Below are 20679 nucleotides of genomic sequence, written 5' to 3' on the forward strand. Positions count from 1 at the left end.
GTGCTGTTGAAGAAATCATGGCGAGTTGCTGCAGTGCATCCCGTCGATGTTACACAATGCAGCTACTGTGTGCCTGCTGTGAAGAGAATGAATGTTGCTGCAACATTAAGTTCTGTCTCAGTTATTTATCTAATGGTCCTTTGTTTATGTTTCACAATTACAACTATTCCATTCCCTTAGTTTATTGCACTAGGCCCAGGCAATAGAAGTTCAGTTGTACAAGTTGGAGTGGCTGCAAGAAGATCAGGGAGGTCTGCGCTTGTATGTAGATGCATCTAGGGTGCTGATAAGACAGACTATGTCGTTTATCTGGACATAGATCAGCATTGCTTGCTGAAGAATTTTAGACTCTCACTTTTCCCTCAGTTTTTATAAATCTTCACAATTTCCACCTCAGCCACTTTCCATATTATTGTGCGTGGTCTACCGCAGCAATTACTGAGGCTGAGTCCAATGTAATATGAACAGAGATATGGCCCAGTGCAGAACTGAAGCTGTATCTAATGTAATACAGAGACAGGTTTAAATTAATAGAAACAGAGTCAGGTTCTAGGTTATTGTAAAGAGAGACAAACTGGGTCCATAACGCCATAACATATCGGAGCAGAATTAGGCCATTCGACCCATCGAGTCTGCTCCGTCATTTATTCATGGCCAATATGTTCCTAATCTCCATTCTCCTGCCTTCTCCCAATAACTCCTGAACGCCTTATTGATCAATACATGTCCTCTAATTGGTGGCCTAGTTTAATATGAACAAAGAGAAATAGGTCCTTATTTAATATCAACTGACACAGGTACAAGGTAGTATAATATAAACAGAGACGGGCTCACGGCCTGGTGCAATTCAGAGCCCGGGACGACTGTCCCTTCAAACACTCTCAGGACTGGTGCATCACAGGTTGGTAGACAAAGAGAAACTCCCTTACACTGTCCCCATCAAACATTCTCAGAGCAGCTGCAGATTGTTTAGATGTACAATTAAATTCCCTCTACATAACTCGCTCAAACACATTAACTGCCTGGAAACCAAGAGTTCGATACCACGCAAAACCTCTCTGCACTCTTCCTTCAGAGATCCTCAAGACAGGTTGACAGTGGGGTTAGTTACTGGGTAAAGAAATCACTGCATTTTCCCATCAAACTCACCCAGGTCAGGTGCAGCACAGTTCAGATACGGAGTAAATCTCTCTGTGCACAGTCATGTCCAACACTCACAGGGCAGGTTCAGTGCAGGTTACATGCAAGTAAAGCTTGCTCTACCCTGGGCAATCAAATGCTCCAATGTCCTGGCAGCTTGATTAAGTGCAAGGAAAGATTCTTCGGCCCTGCCACGTCAAATCCTCAACCACCATGTGAATCCCAAATCAGATATAGAGGAAAATTGTCTCTACAGTTCTCATTAAACACTCCAAGGTCATTGAATGCTCCAACCTCATTTTAGCTTCCAATGAGATTCCAATTCATCGGATTCGATTCTATCCATTTAGTTGGAAGCCAACGGGGTGAGAGTGCTGGTTTAGCTCAGTGGGCTAGACAGCTGGTTAGTGATGCAGAACAAGACCAGCAGCGTGGGTACAATTCCCGTTCCAGCTTACTCGAACAGGTGCCGGAATGTGGCGACTCGGGGCTTTTCACAGTAAAATTGTTATTAGTGTTGGCCACATGTCGATTAAAGACAATGACCCTTCGTGGAGGGACATGAGATAGAACCAGTTATGAGAAAGACACAGAGAGATAGGATACAGGAAAATTTCTACTAACACACTTGGCATGTCCTTATATTTAGATATTAGAGGGAATATTTCCTAATTATGAACATGGATATCATAATGACATTTTTCTCATATAACCGATGAATAAAAAAATGTCGAAAAACAAACACTAGCTGGAATCCGTTGATCTATTTGCAATTTTGTCTCTATTTCTGTGCTGTGTTGGTGGGGAAACATTTGTTTTGCTTTTCTCAGTCCGCAATCTAATCTGGAACTTCTATTTCTGTGTTTATTTACATAAAACCCCCACTGGTCACAATGAAATGTTCATGTCAGCAAAACGAGATAAACACAGTCACTTATTGATTAGTTTCAACTGAAAATAGCGGTTTATTTTCAGAATATTGACAGTTGGTTAAATGAATAGAAACTTCCATTAGAACAGATGTTACTTAATTCAAATAAAACATACTTTAAATAAAGTATTCATTCTGAAAGTTATGATAGCCTCAATTAATAAAGCATCTTTAACCAGCTACTTTTCCACTGAATGTTAAATTGATTGAAATATTAGCCGATTTAAAGTAAATAAATTGAAACATCAGGCAGAGGATTGATCTGTTGTCACATCAATCTCAGATCTTGCGACATATTACAACCTGCATTTAAAAATGTTAACATTAGGAAAGAGCTTGATTTTGTAAAACGCTTTTCCCGACCTCAGGTCATCCCAACGCCCTTAAAACTCACTGAAATATTTTTACTGAATTTAGTCACTGCAGTAATGTTGGAAACAGAGCAGGGCATTTGTGCACAGCAAGCTCCCACAAATGGAGATGTGATAAGTGACCAGCTAATTTGTGATTTTAGGTGAAGAACGGACATTGGTCCAAGATACTGGGAAAAGCAGCTCTGCTCTTTAGAATTATATCAGTGAGGTAATCCACCCGAAATGTGACTCTGGTCCTCTCTCTGCTGATGCTCACTGACCTGCTCAGCAGCCTTTTTTGTTGATTTTGTTTTAGATTTCCAGAATCTGCAGCACTTTGCACAGTTTTGGATTCATTCTCGCTATATAGCCATCAGTGACACAGTCAGCATTAACTGTCCATCCTGAGAAGCCGGATGTGAACCACGTTTTTAATAAGGTGCACTTCGAGCGATTTTATTGACATTTGACTTTCTGTAGCATGTTCCGTTGAACTGACTTGCTTGCTCGGCAATATCAGAGATAGTTAACAGTCAACCACATCATTGCTGAACTAGAGTCACATATGGGCCAGAGTAAGGAAGGAAGCTTTCTTCTCCTGAAGGATGTTGCTGAACCTGCTGGGCGTTGCAAAAGTTCGATAGCTTCATAAGTATTATAAATGACACGTCGATTTTTTTCTGATTGATTAAGTCATTCAATTGAAAGTATCTAGAGCTGCCATAAAACCATAAGATCTAGGAGCAGAAATTGGCCATTCGGCCCATGTAATATGATCTGCCATTCAATGAGTTCGTGGCAAATCTGCTAAAATCCTCAACTCCACATTTCCACGTCATCCCCATAACCCTTGATTCCCTTACTGATGAAGAATCTGTCTGTCTCAGCCTTGAACATATTTATTGACCAGGCCAACTCTCTATGGCAAAGAATTCTAGAGAATCACTACCCTCTGAGAGAAGAAATTCCTCCTCATCCTCGTCTGAAATGAGTGGCACCTTACACTTAGATTGTGCCCTATGGTCCTAGACCCTCCCACAAGCCGAAACAACCTTTAACATCTACACTGTCAAGTGCCCTGAGAAAACTATAAATATCAGTAACTTCGCCTTTCATTCTTCTAAACTCCTATGCGTGTAGTCCTAACCTACTTTAGCCCTCCTCATGTCAGTCTCTGTGGTGCAATTGGTCAGCGTGTTTGGCTGTTTACCGCAAGGTTTGTGATTCAAGGCCGGATTCTTCTTTATTTGCTGACAGACAGAGTACCGATGGGCCGAGGAGCCTCTGTCTGTGCTGTGAAATGCTACCTGCCTTTGAAAATCCCTCCATTCTCGGGAATAACCTAAAAAGCCTTCTCAGGACTGTCCCCAAATATCTATCCTTACATAAGGAGACCAAAATCGTTCACAGCATTACAATATGCCCTGGAGGAATTTGCACTCCTGTGTCTGGAGTATTAGTTCAGACCTCCAGGTTACCAGTTTTGTAATAATCTTGCGAAACTACCCCTAAGACTGAAATCATCACATCTAAAAGATGGAACAACTGAACATAATACACTCCTCCTGCATTGGATCACAGGTCTGGATCATGGGCTCAGGTATCTGTTGTGGGAGGTGATATGGATTCCACTGAGACAAGACTGCTAACCTATCATGGTTTGTATTTTGACATTCTGACATATTGCTCAGTGTATCTAAAGTTCAAACTCTGGGTCCAGTCTTACTTGGGTCAATTTAATTTTCAGAGGCTGGTCTTTTATTAGTCTTGGTCTTATTCGGACACAATGGTAATGGTGAATGGGAAGTCCATTGGCTCCATATAAAATATCAGTTATTCCAAAAATAGCATCTAAATGCAAGCAAGGCAGAAACATATGTACAACCTGATCTTCTCACTGCATCAGCTGCACGGTCAGAGCGGTTGGAAGCTGGGATTGTTTTCCTTATAACCCAGCAGGTTATGGGAAGGCCTGGTGAAAATGGTCAAAATCGGAATGGTTTTGTTTGATTAGTTAGGAAGAAACTTAATTCACTGGAAGAAGGGTCAGAAAACAGAGAACACTGATTAATGAGATATTAATTCATTTTCCGCTCTGATTATAAACCGATCAAATTGCAACAGGACTAGACAGGGCGGATGCAGAAAGGATGGTCCCGATGGCCGGCAAAGCTAGAACAAGGTGTCACAGTCTAAGGATACGGGGTAAGCCATTTAGGACTGAGATGAGGAGCAATGTGTTCACCCTGAGATTTGTGAATCTGTGAATTCTATACAACAGAACGAAGTTGAGTCCAAAGTATTCTATGTTTTCAAGAAGGCGTTAGATAAAGCTCTTGGGGATCAAAGCTATAAAGGGACCAAATGACAGGGGGGAAAGTGGAAACAGGTTACTGATGTGGATGACCAACCATGATCAGAATGAATAGCGGAGCAGGGACAGAATGGTTTACTCCTGCTCTATTTTCTATGTCACTGTATTACGTCAAATCTGTTTCTTCTCAAGTTGAATGAGACTCTGCCTTTATTTATATTAAAGTAAATCCTGTCCCTGTCTATACTACACTGTTCTGTTTGTGCCACACTCAATTAATATTACACTAAACCATGCACATTATTATATTACATTAAGTTCCGCCTCTTTTATATTCCACTGGAATGTGTCTCTTTACATCACACCAGGGCCTGTCTCTGTTAATATTATACCGGACCATGTTCCTGTTGTCTGTCTCGATATTATAAATTATTTTATATATTTGCTTGTTGTGACTCGTGGTGTTCCGCAGGGACCAGTGGTGGGACCTTTGATGTTGGTAGTATATATAAATTATTTTGAGGAAAATGTAACTGATCTGATTAGTAAGTTTACGGACGACACAAAGGTTGGTAGGGCGAAAGAGAAAATGTTGGAAAATCTCAGCAGGTCTGGCAGCATCTGTAGGGAGAGAAAAGTGCTGACGTTTCGAGTCCAATGACTCTCTCTCACACAAAGGTTGGTGGAATTGCAGATAGCGATGAGGACTGTCAGAGGACATAGCAGGATTTAGATCGTTTGGAGACTTGGGTGGAGAGATGGCAGATGGAATTTAATCCGGACAAATGTGAGGTCATGCATTATGAAAGGTCTAATACAGGTGGAAAATATACAGTGAATGGTAGAACCCTCAAGAGTATTGACAGTCAGAGAGACCTAGGTGTACACGCCCACAGGTCACTCAAAGGGGCAATATTGGTGGAGAAGGCAGTCAAGAAGGCATACGGCATGCTTGCCTTCATTGGTCGGAGAATAGTGCTTAAAAATTGGCAAGTCATGTTGCAGCTGTATAGAACCTTAGTTAGGCCACACTTGGAGTATAGTGTTCAATTCTGGTCGCCACACTACCAGAAGGATGTGGAGGCGTTTGAGAGTGTGCAGAAGAGGTTTACCGGAATGTTGCCTGGTATGGAGGGCATTAGCTATGAGAAGAGGTTGAATAAACTTGGTTTGTTCTGACTGGAACGACGGAGGTTGAGCGGCGACCTGATAGAGGTCTACAAAATTATGAGGAGCATAGGCAGAGTGGATCGTCAGAACCTGATGCACTGGCAGTGTTAGACAGAACCGTGTCTCACAGTATCGCCAGATTGGCACCCACAGGATAAATATCTGAACAATCATAGAACTCTCATCTGGTTAAGGAGAGCAATTGAAATCACTGCAAAAACGTATTGACCGTTCGTGTCGGTGTGGAAAAAACATTGTTCAAAATGTTTGCAACTGTAATCAATCAAGACGTAATGCTATCTTCGGAATTAATTGTTTCACTTTGCCATGTCTTCATGCGTCTCGGCCCTGAGCTCTGGTACGCATTCCACACTCCTCTTTACCTCAATTCCCTTAATAAAAATCATCCCATATAACTTGCCTCGTCGACCAAGCTTTCAATCATCTGACCTAATAACTCTTTAGACATATATTAATCCAGACCCTGCAGCAGGAATGACCGAAATAGACCCTACCTCAGTTTAGACTATTCCAGACTCTGAATCAATGGTCACTGCTCGACGTCCTATATCATTTAAGGTGAATCAAACTTTGTATCAGTAATTTCTGCACTAGAACCTGTCTCGGTTTATGTTAGTGTGGACTATGTATCAGAAATCACTGCACTAGATCCAATCTCAGTGGCACTGTTGCTTCACAGTGCCGTGGTCCCAGGTTCGATTCCTGACTTGGGTCACTGTGCGGAGTCTGCACTTTCTCCCTGTGTTCTGTGTGGGTTTCCTCTGGATGCCCCGCTTTCCTCCCACGTGCCCCGAATGACGTGCTGTTAGGTAACTTTGACTTTCTGAGTTCTCCCTCTGTGTACCCGAACAGGCGCCTGAATGCTGCGACGAGTAGCTTTTGACAGTAGCTTAATTGCAGTGTTAATGTAAGCCTACTTGTGGCAATAAAGGTTTTTGGATTAGTTTAGGTTAATCTCCACCCTGTATGAGTGATAATCGTTTTAGACCTTGTCATAGAGCCATGGAGTCTTAGAGGTTTACAATACAGAATGACGCCCTTCCATCCATCGTATCGGCGATGGCAATCAAGCACCTATCTATTCTAAGATCGTCCACAGATGGTCTTCATACCATAAAACTATAAGACACAAGAGCAGAACTAGACCATTAGGCCCATCGAGTGTGCTCCTCATTCAATCATTTTAAAAATAAATTTAGAGTCAGCAATTCATTTTTTCCAATGAAGGGGCAACTTAGCGTGGCCAATCCACCTACCCTGCACATCTTTTGGGTTGTGGGGGCGAAACCCATGCAAACACGGGGAGAATGTGCAAACTCCACACGGGCAGTGACCCAGGGACAGGATCGACCTCGGCACTGTGAGGCAGCTATGCTAACCACTGCGCCACCGTGCTGCCCCTCCTCATTCAATCATGACTTATGTTTCTAATCGCCCATCTCCTGTTATCTCCCCATAACCCCTGATCCCCTTATTAATCAAGAAACTATCTATGTCTGTCAGACTGGTTAGATATAGGGAAAGATCCTATGGCACTGCCATATCAAATCCTCACCACTCTGTGCAGCTCAGGATAGATACAGAGTAAAATTTTCTCTACAGTTCTCATTAAGCACTACAAGGTAATTGAATGCTCCAACCACATTTTAGAAGAAAACGCTCTCTATGTATTCCAATTCATTGGATTAGATCCATTTAGTTGGAAGCCAATGGGGTGTGATCGGGCTGAGAGAATATATTGGGCACATGTGACTTCAATTTGTCGATTACCGACAATGACCCATCGTGGAGAGACATGAGACAGAACCAATTGGGAGAAAGACACCGATATCAGATACATGAAAACTCTACGAACACATTTGGCATGTCATAATATTCGAGATTAAAGGGAAACTTTCCTCATTCTGAACATAGATATCATGATGACATTTTTCTCATATAACTGATGAAGAAACACATGTCCAAAAACAATTACTACTTGAATCCGTTAATCTATTTACATCTTCATCTCTATTTCTGTGCTGTGTCGGCGGGGAAATAGTTGTTTTGTTTTTGTCAGTCTACAATCTAAACTGGGCCTTCTATTTCTGTGTTTATTTACATAAACATCTCACTGGCACAATGTCAGCAAAACGAGATAAACACAGCCACTTATTGATTAGTTTCAACTCAAAATAGCGGATTATTTTAAGAATATTAACAGTCTATTAAAATGTATAGAACCCTCCATTAGAACAGATGTTACTTAATTGAATTAAAGAATACAGTTGAATTAAGTATTAATTCTGAAAGTTCTGATGTCTCAATTAATAAAGCATCTTTAACCAGGCTGTTATTCCACTGAATGCTAATTTGATTGAAATATTAACCGATTTAAAGTAGATAAATTAAAACATCAGGCAGAGGAGTGACCTATAGTCACATTAATCTCAGATCTTTCAAAATCTTACAACCTGCATTTTAAAATGTTAACATTTGGAAAGAGCTTGCTTTTGTGAAACGCTTTACCCGACCTCAGGTCATCCCAACGCCCTGAAAACTCACTGATGTATTTTTGCTGAATTTAGTCACTGCTGTAATGTTGGAAACAGAGCAGGGAATTTGTGCACAGCAAGATCCCACAACCTGAAATGTGATCAGTGACCAACCAATCTGTGATTTATGTTCAAGAACGGACATTGGTCGAGGATACTGGGAAATCAGCTCTACTCTTTAGAATTATGTAAATGAGGCAATCCACTAGAAATGTGAATCTGTTTCTCTCTCTGCTGATGCTCACTGACCTGCTGAGCAGCCTTTTTTATTTTGTTTTTGTTTTAGATTTCCGGATTCTGCAGCACTTTGCACTATTTTTAACATTCATTCCCGGCCTATGACCCTCACTGACAAAGTCAGCATTAACTGTCCATCCTGTGAAGCCGGATGAGAACCACCTTTTAGATAAGGTGCACTTTGCACAGTTGAATTTACATTTGACTTTATGTAGCAGATTCTCTTCGACTGACTGGCTTGCTCGGTAATATCAGAGGTAGTTAAGCGTCAACCACATCATTGCTGAACTAGTTACATATAGGCCAGACAGGGGAAGGCGGGAAGATTTATTTTCCTGAAGGACATTGGTGAACCTGCTGAGCTTTGGGAAATTTCAAGAGCTTCATGAGTATTATGAATGACACGACGATTTTTATTGCTGATTTATTAATTCATTCAATTATAAAACCATAAGATGTAGGAGCAGAAGTTGGCCATTCGACCCATGCACCTTCTCTGGACTGCCTCCAAAATATCTATCCTTAGGTAAGGAGACCAAAACTGCTCACATCATTGCAATATGCCCTGGTGGAATGTGTACTGCCTCTGGAGTAATAGTTCAGGCCTCCAGATTACCAGTCCAGCAACAATATTGCGAAGCAGCCCTAAGGCTGTAATATAATCACATCTAAAAGATGGAACAACTGAAACATAAAATACTCCTGCATTTGATCACAGGCTGTCGTGAGAGGTGATATTGATTCTCACGAAACAAGACTATTGACCTATCATGCTTTGCATTTTGACATTACATTCTGAGATATTGCTCAGTGTATCTAAAGTTCTAATTCTGGGTGCAGCCTTACATGGGTCAATTTAATTTTAAGAGGCTAGTCTTTTATTAGTCTTGTGACTTATTCTTTTATAAATTTAGAATACCCAATTATTTTTTCCCGATTAATTGGCTTTTTAGCGTGGCCAATCCACCTACGCTGCACATCTTTGGGTTGTGGGGGCAAAACCCACGCAAACACGGGGAGAATGTGCAAACTCCACACGCCCAGGGACCCAAAGCCGGGATCGAACCTGGGACCTCGGCGCCGTGAGGCAGCAGTGCTAACAACTGCACCACCGTGCTGCTCCCGTCTTACAACTTGTTCTAACACGATGGTATTGGTGAATGGGAATTCCACTGGCTCCATATAAAATGTCAGTAATTCCAAGAATAGCATCTGAACACAAGCAAGGCATAAAAATATATACAACTGGGTCTTCACACTGTATGATCTGCACGGTCACAGCGGTTGGAAGCTCGGATTGTTTTCCTCAGAACCGAGCATGTTATGGGATGCGTGTAAAAATTGTCAAAATTATTCAGGGTTTTGTTTGATTAATTAGGAAGAAACTTGATTCACTGGCAGGAAGGTCAGAAAACAGAAGACACTAATTTATGAAATATTAAATCCACCCTCTGATTATAAACCGATCAAATTGTAACAGGACGAGACAGGGCGGATGCAGAAAGGATGTGTCCGATGGCGGGGAAGGTAGAACCAGGGGTCACAGTCTAAGGATACGGGGTAAACCATTTAAAACTGAGATGAGGGGTAATATTATGAACCTGTGGAATTCTCTACCACAGAGCGAAGTTGACTCCAAAGTATTGTATGTTTTCAAGAAGGAGTTAGATAAAGCTCTTGGGGATCAAAACTCTGGAGCGACCAAATGATATGGGGGAAAGTGGGAACAGGTTATTTAGGTGGATGATCAGCCATGATCAGAATGAATAGCGGTGCAGGCTCGAAGGGCAGAATGGTCTACTTCGGCTCTATTTTCTATGCACTGTATTACATCAAATCTGTTTATTCTCATGTTGAATGAGACCCTGTCTTTATTTCTATTAAAGTAATCCCTGTCCCTGTCTATACTACACTGTACTGTGTGTGCTACACTCAGTTAATAATACGCTAGAATATGCATAGGATTAGATTACATTAAGTTCCGTCTCTATTATATTCCACAGGAATTTGTTTCTTTACATCACACCAGGGCCTGTCTCTGTTGATATTACACCGGACCATGTTCCTGTTGTCTCTCAATATTATAAATGATTGTACATGTTTGCTTGTTTCTCCAAGTACAATCATCGTTGATTATGAGATTATGTTAATTCCTGTTAATATCTATAAGTAGTTGTATTAAATGTGTATTTGCTCTGCTATCATGTGGGCAATATTGAGTTGAATATTTTACCAACATCCCAGGAATGAACTGGTCTTGGGAGACATGTCTACATGTGAACACCGGTGCACAGCAATTTCCAAAATGTAGAGGAAATCTCTGTTTTGTTCAAAATTATGAATTTACTCTTGTGTTATGCTCTATCGATTGGAAAGTTTTTTTTCACGATGGTGATTATTTTCATGCCTCCATTTATATTAACCAATCACCTGTTCGAATCCCGGGCCTAGGTCACTGTCCATGTGGATTTTGCACATTCTCCCCGTGTCTGCGTGGGTTTCACCCCCACAACCCAAAGACGTGCAAGGTAGGAGGATTGGCCACGCTAAATTGCTCCTTAACTGGAAAAAATAATTGGGTACTCTAAATTTATTTTAAAAATATATTAACCCATCACCTAATGCACTGGCAGAGTTAGACATAACCATGTTCTCACAGTATCGCCACGATGGTAATGGTGGGCACTCATAGGAGAAATGCCCACCCAATCATACAACACTCATCTGGTTAAGAAGAACTACTAAAATCGCTGCAAACACGTATTGACCGTTCGTGTAGGTGTGCATATGAAACATTTTTCTTATTTTTTGCAACTCCAATCGATCAAGATGTAATGTTATCTTCTGAATTATTTGGTTCACTTTTCGATGTCTTCATATGTCTCTGTCCTAAGCTCTGGTATTCATTCCCTACTTGTTGAAGAAATTAATAGTCAGCACTTCGAGTTTTCGCCAAAGGTTCTTTATTTAACACGAAGTTCGTGGGGGGATTAGAAAGTCCACAGTCATTCCAAAAGTCCCCGCTTTACAGAGGTAAGGCAAGCAATTTATAAGTTATAGTAAGCAATATCTTGGACAAAATGCATTCTTTAGATTAGCAAAAAGGGAGAAAAGCGAGCAGGCCGGAGTTGAGTTTAAGTACAGGCCTTGAGTTCCTCGCCTAAGAAAAATAATAATTGTCTGCTGTCAGCAAAACAGTGTGCAGCTGTATGCTTGTTTACACTGACTGCTTCATACAGAACTTCTTGACTAAAAATAAGGCTAAATATCCATCATGCTTTGCCAAGTGCCTATTTACATGAGATATAGTCGAGCAGCCAGTTAAAATGAATACAGAGTATTCAGGCAACTAATCCGCCAACTAAAGTCCCTTCAACAGTACTCCTCTTTACCTCAATTCCCTTATTAAAATCATCCCATAACCAGCCTAGTCGACCACGTTTTTAATAGTATGGCCTATTAACTCTTTATACATATATTAATCCAGACCCTGAGAAGGAATGACTGCAATAGACCCTGCCTCAGTTTATAATATTCTAGATACTGTATGAATAATCACTGCTTTAGGTCCTATCTCATTGAAGGTTAATCAAACTTTGTAGGAGTAATCGCTCCACTAGAACCTGTCTCTGTTTATGGTAATCGAGACCCTGGATCAGCAATCACTGCACGAGATGCAATCTGAATTTAAGTTAATCTACACCCTGCATTAGTGATCATTGCTTTAGACCCTGTCATAGGGTCATGGAGTCTGAGTGTTTTACAGTATAAAAAGACGCCCTTCCACCCACCATATCTGCGACGGCAATCAAGCCGTCCATAGATGGTCTTCCTACCATAAAATCATAAGAGATAGGAGCGGAACCCGGCCTTTCAGTCCATCGAGTGTGCTCCGCATTCAATCGTGACTGTTATGTTTCTAATCCCCATTTTCCTGCCTTCTCCCCACAATCCCTGATCCCCTTATTAATCAAGAACCTGTCTATCTCTATCTTAAAGACACTCAGTGATTTGGCCTCCATAGCCTTCTGCGGGAATGAGTTCCACAGATTCAAGACCCTCTGGCTGAATAAATTGCTCCTCTTCTCAGTTTTGAAGGATCGTCCCTTAAATCTGAGGCTGTGCCCTCGGGTTCTAGTTTCACCTACTGGGTCTCTCGCTTTTCTGTAAGTTTCAATGAGACCCCCACCCCCCGCTCCCCCTCTCCGCCAACCCCACCACCCGCGCCCCCACCCCCCACAGCACCTCATCCTTCTAAACTCTATCCTGCACAGACCCAGAGTCCTCAACTGCTCTTTTTATGAAAAGTCCGTCATTCCGAGGATCAGACTTATGAATCCTCTGGAGCTTCTCCAAGGCCAGCACATCCTTCCTTAGAAAAGGGGACCAAAACTGCTCACGATATTCCAGATGGGAGTCTGACCTTATAGAGCCTCAACAGTTACATCCCTGTTCCTGTAATCTAGCCCTCGCAACATGAATGCTAAAATTGCATTTGCCTTCCTTGCTGCGAACTGATCCTTCAAGTTAACCTTAAGAGAATCCTCAACTAGAATTCGGAAGTCCATTTGAGCTTCTGATTTCCTAAGCCCTGCCCCAATTAGAAAACACTCTATGTTTCCTCCAAAGTGCGGAACCTCAAACATTTCTACATTGTATTCTATCTGCTACTTCTTTGCCCACTCTCTTAGCCTGACCAGGTCTTTCTGCAGCCTCTCTGCTTCCTCAGCACAACCTATTCCTCTACGTATCTTTGCATCGTCTGAAAACGTAGCATCAGTGCCCCCAGTTCAAAAGTAATAATAAAAATCTTTATTAGCTTTTACATTACATCAGCTTTTAAAGGCTTTCGTATCCTCTGGCATCCCATTAATCTTTGCCACATTGTCTGTTTATTCCTTTGCTTTTATGCTGTCCTTGACTTCCCTTGTCAACCGTGGATGCTCTGTCCTCTGCTTCGCATGTTTCCTCCTCATTGGGATTAATTTATGCAGTGCCTCGCGAATAGTCCCCAAAACGTCCTGCCACTGTTGTTCCACTGTCTTCCCTGCTCAGTTCCCTTTTAATTAACTCTGGCCAGCTCCTCCCTTTATCTTTGTAGTTAACTTTATTCAATTGTAATACTGTTACATTTGACTCCAGATTCGACCTCCAAACTGCAGGATGAATTCTATCATATTGTGGTCACTGCCTCGTGAGAGTTCCTTCTCCTTCAGTTCCCTAGTCAAGTCGACCTCATTACACATCAGCAAATGTAGAATTGCCTGTTCTCGACTGACCTCTATCACAAGCTGCTCCAAAAAAACTTTTCATCGATATTCCACAAATTCCATTTCTTGGGATCTGCTACCAACCTGCCTTTCCCTATTCTCCTGCATATTGAAGTCCCCCATGATTATTGTAATATTGCCTCTCTTTTATGCGTTTTTACATCTCCTGATTTATTTTGTGCCCCACATTCTGACGATGGCTAGGTGGCTGTACGTAACTCTCATCAGCGTATTTTTTCCTTTGCGATTCGTCAACTCTGCCCACAGAGATTCTCCGCCTTCTTACCTTAAATTGCTTCTTGCTATTGAGTTAATTTCATTCCTTACTCACAATGCAACCCCGCCCCCTTTTCCCATCTGCCTGTCCTTTCGATAGGACAGATATCCTTGGATATTTAGATTCCAGCACTGATCCCCTCGCAGCCAAGTCTCTGTGGTGTCCACAACATCGTACCGACCAATTTCAATGTGTGCAATGAGTTCATTTACTTTGTTCCGTATACTGCGCACATTCAGGTACAACACCCGCAGCTCTACGTTGACCACCTCATCGTTCTCCAGTTTTCTGCTGTGCCTGAAGTTGCATACCTGCCACTTTCCACACTCCCTACTCTAGTACGTGTTCTGGAAACTTTACTAACCTCCCCTGAGCCCTTGGCCCGTTTTATTCGGTTAATGTCCTGATCATTAACCTGCACTCTCACCTTCTCTTTAACTTTGGTTTTCTAATTTTTCATACAAACGACCCCTCCCCCCCAAAAAAAAAATTGTTTTAATGCATCTCTTCTCAGCATTGAATTTTATCTGCCATCTATCTGCCTGTGTACATGCAGAAGTCAGCCACCTGTTGCAGCCAGGCTGGACACATCCTTGTTACAACACCAGAGGTGGCAGGACTGTCATACGAGGAGAGAATGACAACATAAGGATTGTTTTCACTGGAGTTCAGAAGAATGAGTGGGGATCTCATAGAGACTTATAAAATTCTAACAGGATCGACAGTGTAGATGCAGGGAAGATGTTCCCAATGATGGGTGTGTCCAGAACGAGGGGCCATAGTCTGAGGATTCAGGATTAATTTCGGACAGAGATGAGGAGACATTTCTTCACCCAAAGAGTGGTGAGCCTGTGGAATTCATTACCACAGGAAATAGTTGATCCTAAAACATTGAATATGTTCTAGAGGCGGCTCGATATAGCACTTGGGGAGAATGGGATCAAATGCTGTGGGGAGAAAGCTGGATTAGGCTATTGAATTGGATGATCAGCCCTGATCGTGATAAATGACGGAGCAGGCTCGAAGGGCCAAAAGGCCTCCTCCTGCTCCTAACTTCTATGTGTCTATGTATGTAATCCTCTTCCCTGTTTATTACATTGTCAAGTTGGGAGACAACTGCAACTTTTCAATTCATATCCAGTGAACCCGAGTCCCGAATCCTGTGTATTAATATATAACATAAAAAGCAGTGCTGATAATATTACTCACTGGAGAATAACACTCTGTACCCCACCTAATTTGAAACAATTGTTACCAGCTACACTGTATTCTGTCCTTTAGTCACTGTTGTACACATTCTGCTCGTGCCCCTTTAATCACCTAAGCATCAATTTTCCCCACTTTTCAAATATGACACAGACATTAAGATAGTTGTCCCAGACCTTTCCATTCCTCGTGTCCCATCAGAATTCCAAGGACAGCTTTAGTAACGCTCTGCTTGTCTAAACTATTCTGTCAAATTCTCGCAGGTCAGGTACAGAACGGGGTTATATACAGAGCAAAGCTTCCTGCAAACTGATCCACCAAACACTCTCACGGCAAATGCATCACACGTTTCGATAATGAATAAAATTTCCGAAAACCTGTCCCATTATATACTCCCAGGGCCCCAACAGTAAACATTTAGTTACTGAATAAACTTCGCTTTACAATCTCCCCTCAAACACTCGAAGGACAGGTACAGTACAGATCAAAGCCCCCTCCACCACATCCGCCATCTAACATGTGAAGGACAGGTAAAGCGCATGTGAGGAACAGAGTAAAGCTTCCTTTTTGGCGGACCATCAGATACTTGCAGAGCAGGAAAAACGCAGGGTATGTGGAGAGTAAAGTTCGCCATACTCCGTCCCATTAATTGGTGTATAAAACAAAGGAATTATTTGTGCAGGAGTTTGGTGTGAAAATGTCCACACACACTAACACTCAGAAAAAAACGCACATATGTCTTAATGTATATAATCTCAAACGTGTAACGGCGAACATCACACTCGGCCCTACATTGATTAACATTAATCTTGGGCCGACCCTGCAATCGACCCTGTCTCGCTTTGTACGAATGTATACCCTCAGTCAGTAATCACTGCATTAGACCTTATCTCAGTTTTCGTTAATCTAGACCAGTGGTTCTCAACCGGGGTCCACATGGACCCTGGGGGTCCATGTAACATTACTGGGGGTCCACACAAAAAAAATACCGAATTGGGGGTCCACGGTGATATTTTAGTGGTCCATAGAGCAATTCTACTTCAGAACAATTGTTATTACTGAGAATTAAATTTTTACAGTAATCTACGCTATATTAAAATACTAAAAGTAGAAATATTCATGTAGCTATGAATTTTTTATGGCCATCAAGTAGAAGAAAAAAACTTTACATTTGACAGTGTCGTAAATTTAAAGTTACCTAGAACAAGCGGAGGTGAAAATCACCCATCGTTTCTCCTTGACAAGTTTAATGAATGATTTATAACAGTAATCACTAGAAACTGTGTATATTTGATATGAATTGGTTATTTTTAGAGTAATTTAATTCAATTTAGTCAGTAAAAAGTTTTTTTCATTACTTTTCATATTAGAATAAGTTTGGCAACGTACGAAAATACCGCTAATCCGTTTCCAGCCTTCACGGGAAGGTAGATGGACTTTAGTCATCGGACAAAATATAAGGATTAGGAATGGCTATGGGGGTCCACAAAAAAAAATTAAGAGGAAAAGGGGTCCATGGGTTAGAAAAGGTTGAGAACTCCTGATCTAGACCCTGCATCAATAATTACGGCCGTAGAATATGTCTTACTTTATATTAATCCCGACGCTCTATCAGAAATTAGTGCCCTAGAACCCTGTCTAAATTCACATTACTGAAGACCCCCCCCCCCCCCCCCATCAGAAATCACTGCACTCGACCTTGTCTCGGTTTATATGAATCTAGACCCTGTATCAGGAATTATTGTACTAGACCCTGTTTCAGATTATATTTAATTTAGGCTTTTTTGCATTACATAGAACAATAGAAGTATAGAAGCATAGACAATAGGTGAAGGAATAGGCCGTTCGGCCCCTTAAACTTGCTCTTCCATTCATTCTGACCGTTGCTGATCATCCAACTCAGTAAACTGTTCTCGCTTTCCCTCCATATCTTATGATCCCTCTTGCCACAATAACTATATATAATTCCTTCCTGTAAACATAGAATGTTTTGGCCCCGACTGCTTTGTTAGGTAGAGAATTCCACAGGCTCACCACTCTAGGTCAATACATTTCTCCTCATCTATATCCTTAGACTGTGTCTCTGAATCTGGACTCCCCTCCATTAATCATTGCTGCATACACTGTCTCCGTTATTATGAATATTTAGCCTGTAACAGTAACCAATGCATTAGAACCCTGCCCAGCGATTGTGAATCCCGGTCTTTTCAAAGAATCATAGAATCCCGACAGTGCAGAAGGAAGCCAGTCGGCCCATCGAGTCTGCACCCGCCCTCCAAAACGACAGTCCACTGAGGACCATTCCTCCACCCTTTCCCCATAACCCCACCTAACCTTTGCACACTCAGGGGAAATCTTTTAGAATGGCCAATCAACCTAACCTGCACTGCACTGTCTCCACTTGTATTAACCAAGGCCCTGTTTTAGTAATTCCGGTACACCGCCGGCACTGTTTATTTAATGCCAGCTTCTGTACCTGTACATGATGCGCTTCTCCCTGTTTTAGTTATTACCGTGCGAGACCATACCAATATTAATCGTGATGTGGAGATGCCGGCTTCGGACTGGGGTGAGCACAGTAATAAGTCTTACAAAACCAGGGTAAAGTCCAACAGGTTTACTTCAAACACTAGCTTTCGGAGCACTGCTCCTTCCTCAGGTGAATGAAGAGGTATGTTCCAGAAACATATATATTGATAAATTCAAAAGATGCCAGACAATGCTTAGAATGCGAGCATTGTAGGTAATTACGTTTTTACAGATCCAGAGATAGGGGTAACCCCAGGTTAAAGAGGTGTGAATTGTCTCAAACCAGGACAGTTGGTCGGATTTTGCAAACCCAGGCCAAATGCTGGGGGATGAATGTAATGTGACATGAATCCCAGCTCATGTGTGCGGAACTTGGCTATACGTTTCTGCTCGGCGATTCTGTGCTTTTGTGCATCCTGAAGGCCGCCTTGGAGAACGCTTACCTGGAAATCAGAGGCTGAATGCCCTTGATTGCTGAAGTGTTCCCCGACTGGATGGGAACATTCCTGCCCGGGAACCCCCCCCCTCCCCCCCCCCCCCCCCCCCCCCCACCCCCATCCCCAACCATCTGGCCAGGGCTTGCGAAATCCGACCAACTGTCCTGGCTTGAGACAATTCACACCTCATATCCTGGGGTTACCCCTATCTTTGGATCTGTAAAGACTTAATTACCTGCAAATGCTCGCATTCTAAGCATTGTCTTGCACCTTTGAATTTGTCTATATATATATGTTTCTGGAACATACCTCTTCATTCACCTGAGGAAGGAGCAGTGCTCCGAAAGCTAGTGTTTGAAGCAAACTTGTTGGACATTAACCTGGTGTTGTAAGACTTCTTATAATATTAATCGGGCAATGGGTTACATCTCATTTATTACTACACTCCTCCATATCTCTGTTAAAAATAAAATAAGTCCTTTCTCAGTTCTCTCTAAATCAGATCCTCTCAGTGTTTATATCTTTCGATATTATTCCAGTTACTAATGCATTAGCTCATGCTTCTGTGGCCTCTATAATTTACTCTAATTGAGTGTTTACTTGTAGTTAGACGATGTATTTATTTTAATTTTATGGCACATTGTGTTTCGTAGTATTACATTCATCCATGCTTCAGGTATCACTGTACTTAACCGTGTAACAAGTATTATTACCCTGGGTCTTGTCTCTGGAATGATTGAACAGGACGATGTTTCGTTTTATCTTTCCCTCAGCATTGTACCTGTGTGGAGAATGCTATCGACAGTTAAACATTTCAATAGGTAGGGCCATGTTTCTATACATACTACAATACACCCTTTCTCAGTTATGACTGCACGAAACTGTGTTTACTGCTTTAGCAAATAGTTGCAGTCTAATTCAGAAATGCACTGAGCAACACCTCTCCCTACTGCAATTGACTCTTTTTAATCATTGCATTAATATGTTAATATTACATTGTGTGCGGATTAATTAATTGATGCATGAATCCATGCTGCTGTACATGTTAGAAGTAGCCATTTCGGAGCAGTTGTTCAACTGAACCAAGTCTCCATTTATATTATGTTAACCCTACTCTCTGATATTATTTTGTTAGACTCTGTTTCATTCACGGCTGAAGTCTTCCCCCACAGAATAATGCAACAGATTTATTTTCATTGGTTACCGCACAATCAGCATCCTGGGGGTTGTCATTGACCGGAAACTGAACTGGACAAGCCAGACGAATGCTGTGGCTGCCAGAGCAGTTCAAAGGGGAGAGATCCTGTGGCGGGTAACTCACATCCCTGATTGCCCAAAGCCTGTCCATCATCTGCTAGGCAAAAGTCTGAAGTGTAATGGAATACTCTCCACTTGTCTGGAGTGAAGCTTCAACAAATCTCAAGAAGCTTTACACCACCCAGGACAAATCAATCGCTTGATTGTTGCCATCAACAAGATTTACAGTGGAACTAATGAAGGTTTCATATTTAGCACCTACCAGACCCACGGCACAACCATCAACAAGGACAAGAACAGCAGATACTTTGGAACACCAACACCTGGAGGTTCCTCTCCAAGTCACCCAACACTTTGACTTGGAAATATATCGCCGTTCCTTCACTGTGGATGGGTGAAAATACTGGATTTCTCTCGCTCATACAGTATGGGTGCAACTGCACAATAGATAGATAGATAGACAGACAGATAGACAGACAGACAGACAGAGAGACAGACAGAGAGACAGATAGACAGACAGAGAGACAGATAGACAGACAGACAGACAGATAGACAGACAGATAGATAGATAGATAGATGGATAGATAGATAGATAGATAGATAGATAGATAGATAGATAGATAGATAGATAGATAGATAGATAGATAGATAGATAGATAGATAGATAGATAGATAGATAGATAGATAGATAGATAGATAGATAGATAGATAGAAAGATAGATAGATAGATAGATAGATAGATAGATATATGGATAGATAGATAGTCAGACAGACAGACAGACAGACAGATAGATAGACAGACAGACAGACAGACAGACAGACAGACAGACAGACAGACAGACAGACAGACAGATAGATAGATAGATAGATAGATAGATAGATAGATAGATAGATAGATAGATAGATAGATAGATAGATAGATAGATAGATAGATAGATAGATAGATAGATAGATAGATAGATGAAATTTTATTTTCAATATACTAATTGCTTTTTATTCGTTC

The sequence above is a fragment of the Scyliorhinus canicula genome, unplaced genomic scaffold, assembly GCF_902713615.1.
Source record: "Scyliorhinus canicula unplaced genomic scaffold, sScyCan1.1, whole genome shotgun sequence".
Taxonomy (NCBI): domain Eukaryota; kingdom Metazoa; phylum Chordata; class Chondrichthyes; order Carcharhiniformes; family Scyliorhinidae; genus Scyliorhinus; species Scyliorhinus canicula.